Raw genomic sequence first — 6,000 nt, 5'->3', positions numbered from 1 at the left:
TATTGCTAGTAATCTGGGACAAATAACTTTTTATAAGGTTGATATAGATTGTTCTCACATCCTAACTCAGGCTTCTGGAAATGAATATATAGGAAAACTTGGAAGGGTAAAGATAAAAATATGAAGGTAAAATTCTGTTGAATCTACATTGACTTCAATAAAATTATAATTCTGAATCTTGACTTGTTTGGTTTACAATACTGCATCAAACTATAATTTCTCAACTAATCTTCAACTAGTTTTTGTCACCCTCTTTTTACTTGAGTCCAGTGCCTCCTTTTTCTCACTAAGTTGCTAAAGATTGGTGTGAATCATAGTGGAATGCCATAGTGGAATACCTCCTCTCACCTGGCTTTCCAGAGCAGAATTTTGTGCCAGGAAATTGTGTGTCACTAAAGTCCTATTTTGGGGACATAGAGAGTCATCTGCCATGTCTCAGAGATTAGGGACTCAAAAAAACTGGATGAAAAGGGGGAAAGATCCTTGAATATAAAGAGTATGTGGTCTGGAAAATAAATCCTTCCTGATCAAACTGACCTCTGTTTCACAATACTAAACAATAAGAAAGAGCAGTCATGCTTATAAAATATCAGAAGGAAATTTATCTTGAATGCAAACCAAGCATGCCAGGATTTGTGTCATACAGATAAATAGATACCTCATGGGGCTGTAAGAAGTATGTCTTATCAGCCCAAAAGAACCCCCGTGAAACCCAGGGGTCAACACCTGCTTTTTTGTTACTTTTGTTTTTTTGGGCTGCACCCAGCAGCACTCAGGGGTTACTCCTGACTCTGCACTCAGAAATTGCTCCTGGCAGGCAAAAACAATGAGATGATTTGTAGGAGGATAAAGTACATGAAAATGCTGTGATTAATGAGTCAATATATGAATATCTCTGGTATTAAGGAAGAAAAAAACAAGAATAACTTAGGGACTATAAAATGTAGCAATATTTAATTATTCAGTAATCGTTCCAAAATTTTAACCACGATTATGTAATGTTATAATTAGTTGTTGTGCATTAAGTCAGTGCCATAAACTCAGAGGACACTTAGTCTTTATTATTTAATGGTGATGCTAGTGTGCTTGTTGGCATCTTTCCAAGTCAGAATAGATGTTGATACTAACGACTTTAGAATACAAGAGTCATGCTAAGGCTACTTTCTGGGTCCAGAATAGTGTGAACTGAACTCTCAAGAGTCACATGGTTGCTTTCTTCATATGCCATTTTCCCATGGCACTCAACCTCTTCCCTTTTGTATGGCAGAGAGAAAAACTCCAAGTGGAGAATGCCAGTAGCCCAGACAGAAAGACCTCAGGAATCTGGGCTCTGAAAAGTGACCAGATCCTCTTGCTGGAGGTGAGGAGAATCCACCTGGATCAGCAGATTGGAGACCTAGAATGGGAGCTGTCCCTGCTCCTCCAGGTGTCAGAGTCATATATGTCCAGGAGGAAGCTATCTCAGTCTGGGACAACATGAGTCACACAGGAGGCTGTGACAGGATGCTTTCTTTATTAAAAAAAAAAAACACCACACTTCTCTTGAATAATTTTTACAATAAAAAAAAAGAAAACTACCACACTAACAGCTCAATCCTATTGGGGACTGGCTACCCAAGGGACCAGATTCAGATTGAATGCTACGCTTTATGATCTGATCATTTCTGGACACACTGAGATTTTTTGAGAGTGGACATCCTTTGGTGTGTACTGATTTCAGTCTATGAGAAAATAAAGCCATACAAGTTGAAAAATCAACATGTATTCCCCATAACTGTGTCTCCCAAATTTTCTCTTCAGACATCTGGATGCTGTGATCAAGGACAAATGTCCCCAAAGCTTCACAAGATGGGTCCCTGGTTTTAGGATATTGAAGGCCACGAGAACCAGGCAGTAGTCACAGTACAGGCTTTATTATCTCATCATTTTTTCTATCACTGCTTTGTGAGATCCCAAGTAGACAGACCATACGCTTATTCCAGAGACCTCCTGAAGAACAGAACAGAAACCCCTTGCACACTGGATGGCAAGAATCCAGGCAGTCCTCTCCCCTGAAGCTGCTGATACAATCTGCCTTTGCTCCTGCACCTCTTCCCCTTGTTCCCTCTGCCCTAAGACCCAGGCAAAAATGCTCTTTACCTATAAAACCCTCTGGAGGTCCCTCACTGCAGTGATTCTTGATTCCTTTTCAGACACTTTCCTCCTGGGACAACTCAGGTTATATTTTTCTGCCATTTGTTTGGTTCCTACCAGAGTCTTTGGGGCCATATTTTATTTTTCCTTCTAGACCATAAATTCCTTAAATATAGAATCTCTGTCTCTCTTACACATCTCTGAACAATATTAATGAATGTGGACACACTAAACCTGACATTACATGGGTATATAAGGACCACACCAACCCAGAGCAACCCAGGAAGCATCAGGAAAGCTTATAGGGTAAAGGAGAGGAGGCACTGACTGTGACCATTGGGGAAGCTTTAAGGAAGGGCTTGGACTTTATTCCAAGCTTCCAATTTATGAAGCATGATGGAAGAAGGGAAGTAGAAAGAAAGAAAATAATTTTATGTCCAGTTAGGTAGCTGCAAAGAGAGAAAGAAAGAGAAAGAGAGGAAAAAACATGCAATTAATGACCAGAAGAAATCAGGCTGTCTCAGAATTAAAAAGTCACTTCTCAGGAGTAATTGGAGTGGAGGAAGGAACCTGTGTCCTGAAGCCCCAGGAATCCTCACTGGACTTCCTGCATGAATCCAGTTATTGAGTTTTGAGAAGATATTCAGATAAGGCCTTGAAAGACAGGCCACTCTTGCTCATCATTGGAACTGCTATATGATTACCCATCATGTATCAGCCCTTAAATGAACACTACTGATGACCATCCCCTGACTTAGAGCTGCCCATCATCAGGTGTGAGTCTCCAGGGTCTCTTCTACCTAAGAGTTGCAATTCAGTGTTCCAAGCCACATAGAAGGAACATGTAGCCATGGCATGTTTTCTCTTTCTTTCTTTCTTTCTTTCTTTCTTTCTTTCTTTCTTTCTTTCTTTCTTTATTTCTTTCTTTCTTTCTTTCTTTCTTTCTTTCTTTCTTTCTTTCTTTCTTTCTTTCTTTCTTTCTTTCTTTCTTTCTTTCTTTCTTTCTTTCTTTCTTTCTTTCTTTCTTTCTTTCTTTCTTTCTTTCTTTCTTTCTTTCTTTCTTTCTTTCTTTCTTTCTTCTTTTCTTTCTTTCTTTCTTTTTCTTTCTTTCTTTCTTTCTTTCTTTCTTCTTTCTTTCTTTCTTTCTTTTCTTTCTCTTTCCTTTCTTTTTCCTTTTCTTTCCTTTCTTTCTTTCTTTCTTTCTTTCTTTCTTTCTTTCTCTTTCTTCTTTCTTTCTTCTTTCTTCTTTCTTTCTTTCTTTCTTCTTTCTTTCTTTCTTTCTTTTCTTTCTTTCTTTCTTTCTTTTTTCTTTCTTTTTCTTTTTCTTTCTTTCTTTTTCTTTCTCTTTCTCTTTCTTTCTTTCTTTCTTTCTTTCTTTCTTTCTTTCTTTCTTTCTTCTTTCTTTCTTTTCTTTCTTTCTCTTTCTTTCTTTCTTTCTTTCTTTTCTTTCTTTCTTTCTTTCTTTCTCTTTCTTTCTTTCTTTCTTTCTTTCTTTCTTTCTTTCTTTTCTTTCTTCTTTCTTTCTTCCTCTTTCTTTCTTCTTTCTTTCTTTCTTCTTTCCTCTTTCTTTCTTTTCTTTTCTTTCTTTCTTCTTTCTTTCTTTTCTTCTTCTTTCTTTCTTTCTTTCTTTCTTTCTTTCTTTCTTTCTTTCTTTCTTTCTTTCTTTCTTTCTTTCTTCTAACTTTCTTTCTTTCTTTCTTTCTTTCTTTTTCTTTTTCTTTCTTTTTTCTTTCTTTCTTTCTTTCTTTCTTTCTTTCTTTCTTTCTTTCTTTCCTTCTTCTTTCCTTCCTTTCTTTTTCCTTTGAACAATACCTTTATTATTAACAATAAATCTATTATATATTATTTATATATTTATATTTATTATTAATAAATATATTATTTACAATGCTTTGGAGAGTATTACCATTTTAATGATGTTAATCCTCCCAATACATGAGCAGAGTATGTTTCTACATTTTCTTATGTCTTCTCTTTTATTTCTTGAAGCAGTGTTTTGTAGTTTTTTTGGTATAGGTCCTTCACCTCTTTAGTTAAGTTGACTCCAAGGTATTTGAGTTTGTGTGTCACTAATGTGAATGAGATTGCTTTGTTAATGTCCATTTCTTCTCTATCATTATTGATGTATAAGAAGGCCATTGATTACTTACTACATGTTTATTTTGTAGCCTGCCACTTTTATATATGAATCTTTTGTTTCTAGAAGGTTTTTGGTAGAGTCTTTAGGGTTTTCTAAATACAATATCATGTCATCTACATACTGTGAGATCTTGACTTCTTCCTTTTCAATCTGGATGCCCTTGATATCTTTTTCTTGCCTAATTTCTATGGCAAGTACTACTAGTACAATGTTGAATAGGAGTGGTGAGATAGTGCAGTCTTGTCTTGTACTAGATTTTAGAGGAAAGGCTTTTAATTTCTCTCCATTGAGTATAATAGGTATTGGCCTTAACTATATTGAAAATTTTTCTTCCATTCCCATCTTGTTGAAAGTATTTACCACAAATGGATGCTGACCTTATCAAATGCTTTATCTGCATCTATGGATATGATCATATGGTTTTTATTTTTTCTTTTGTTGATATGGTGTATTATGTTGATTGATTTATGTATGTTAAACCATCCTTACATTCCTGGAATGAAACCTACTTGGTTGTGGTGTATGACTTTCTTGTTTATTTGGGGGGTTTGGGCCTCACCCAGTGACGCTCAGAGGTTACTCCTGGCTACGCACTCAGAAATTGCTTCATGCTTTGGGACTTTGGGAGATTGAACCAGGTCTATGTTAAGTCAGCCACGTGGAAGGCAAATGCCCTACCGCTGCGCCACCACTCTGGCCCTGGCATTGTATCTTTTTTGCCAGGATTTTGTTGAGTATCTTTGCATCTGTGTTCATCAAGGATATTGTTCTGTAGTTTTCTTTTCTTTTTTTTTCTTCTTCAGCATTTTTGTCTGCTTTTGGTATCAGGGTGATATTAGCTTTGTAAAAACTACTTGGGAGTGTTTCTGTTTCTTCAATTTTATGAGAGAGCCTGAAAAGGTTTGATAGTAGTTCCTCTTAAAAGGTTTGAAAGAATTTATTAGTGAATCCATCTGGCCATGAGCTTTTGTTTATGGAAAGATTTTTATCACTGCTTTAATTTCTTCCATAATGATGGGTCTATTTAGTTATGTTAGTCATCCTGGTTCAACCATGGAAGATTATGAGTCCAAGAATTTATTAATTTTCTCCAGATTCTTATGTTTTGTGTTCTCAAAGTAGTCTCTAATTACCCTTTAAGTTTCTGTAGTATCTATAGTGATCTCCCCATTTTCATTTCTAATCTGGTTTATTAAGTTTCTCCCTTTCTTCGTGAGTTTTGCAAGTGGTTTATCGTTTTTCTTGATTTTTCAAAGAACCAACTTTTGCTTTCATTGATCTTTCAGATTCTTTTTTGGATTTCCACTTCATTAATTTATGCTTTAAACTTTGTTATTTTCTTCTACCTACTATTTTTGGTTTATTTTGTTGATCACTTTCTGATTTTATAAGCTGTGTTATTAAGTTATTTACATAGGCCTCTTCTTCCTTCCTGATGAATGCTTGTAAAGCTATAAATTTTTCTCTAAGTATTGCTTTTGCTTTGTTCCACAAATTGTGTTAATTTATGTCTTTGCATTTGTTTCTAGGAGTCTTTTTTTCTGTTTGATTTTGTCTCTGACCCACTGGTTGTTCAGTAGTGAGCTGTTTAATTTCCAGGTGTTAAATTTTTCCCTCTGTGTCTGTAGTATACTTATAATTTCAGTTCACTATGATTTGAAGGTAGTTCAAAGTTGTTGAATTAATTATTAATTATAAAGTCCTAATAGTGGTGGAGGATAGATGGT

The 6,000-nt window shown here is 35.5% G+C and overlaps 1 pseudogene; it reads right to left on the bottom strand.

Annotated features, from left to right (window-relative positions):
* Positions 1-1,658: 1,658 nt before the first annotated feature.
* LOC126020179 (small ubiquitin-related modifier 1-like) overlaps positions 1,659-6,000 on the bottom strand; it is a 32,442-nt pseudogene continuing 28,100 nt past the window's right edge.

Source organism: Suncus etruscus, chromosome 10 (genome assembly GCF_024139225.1).
Source record: "Suncus etruscus isolate mSunEtr1 chromosome 10, mSunEtr1.pri.cur, whole genome shotgun sequence".
Classification (NCBI taxonomy): Eukaryota; Metazoa; Chordata; class Mammalia; order Eulipotyphla; family Soricidae; genus Suncus; species Suncus etruscus.
The sequence above is the reverse complement of the archived record's forward strand: the minus strand, read 5'-3'. Positions and strand labels throughout refer to the sequence as shown.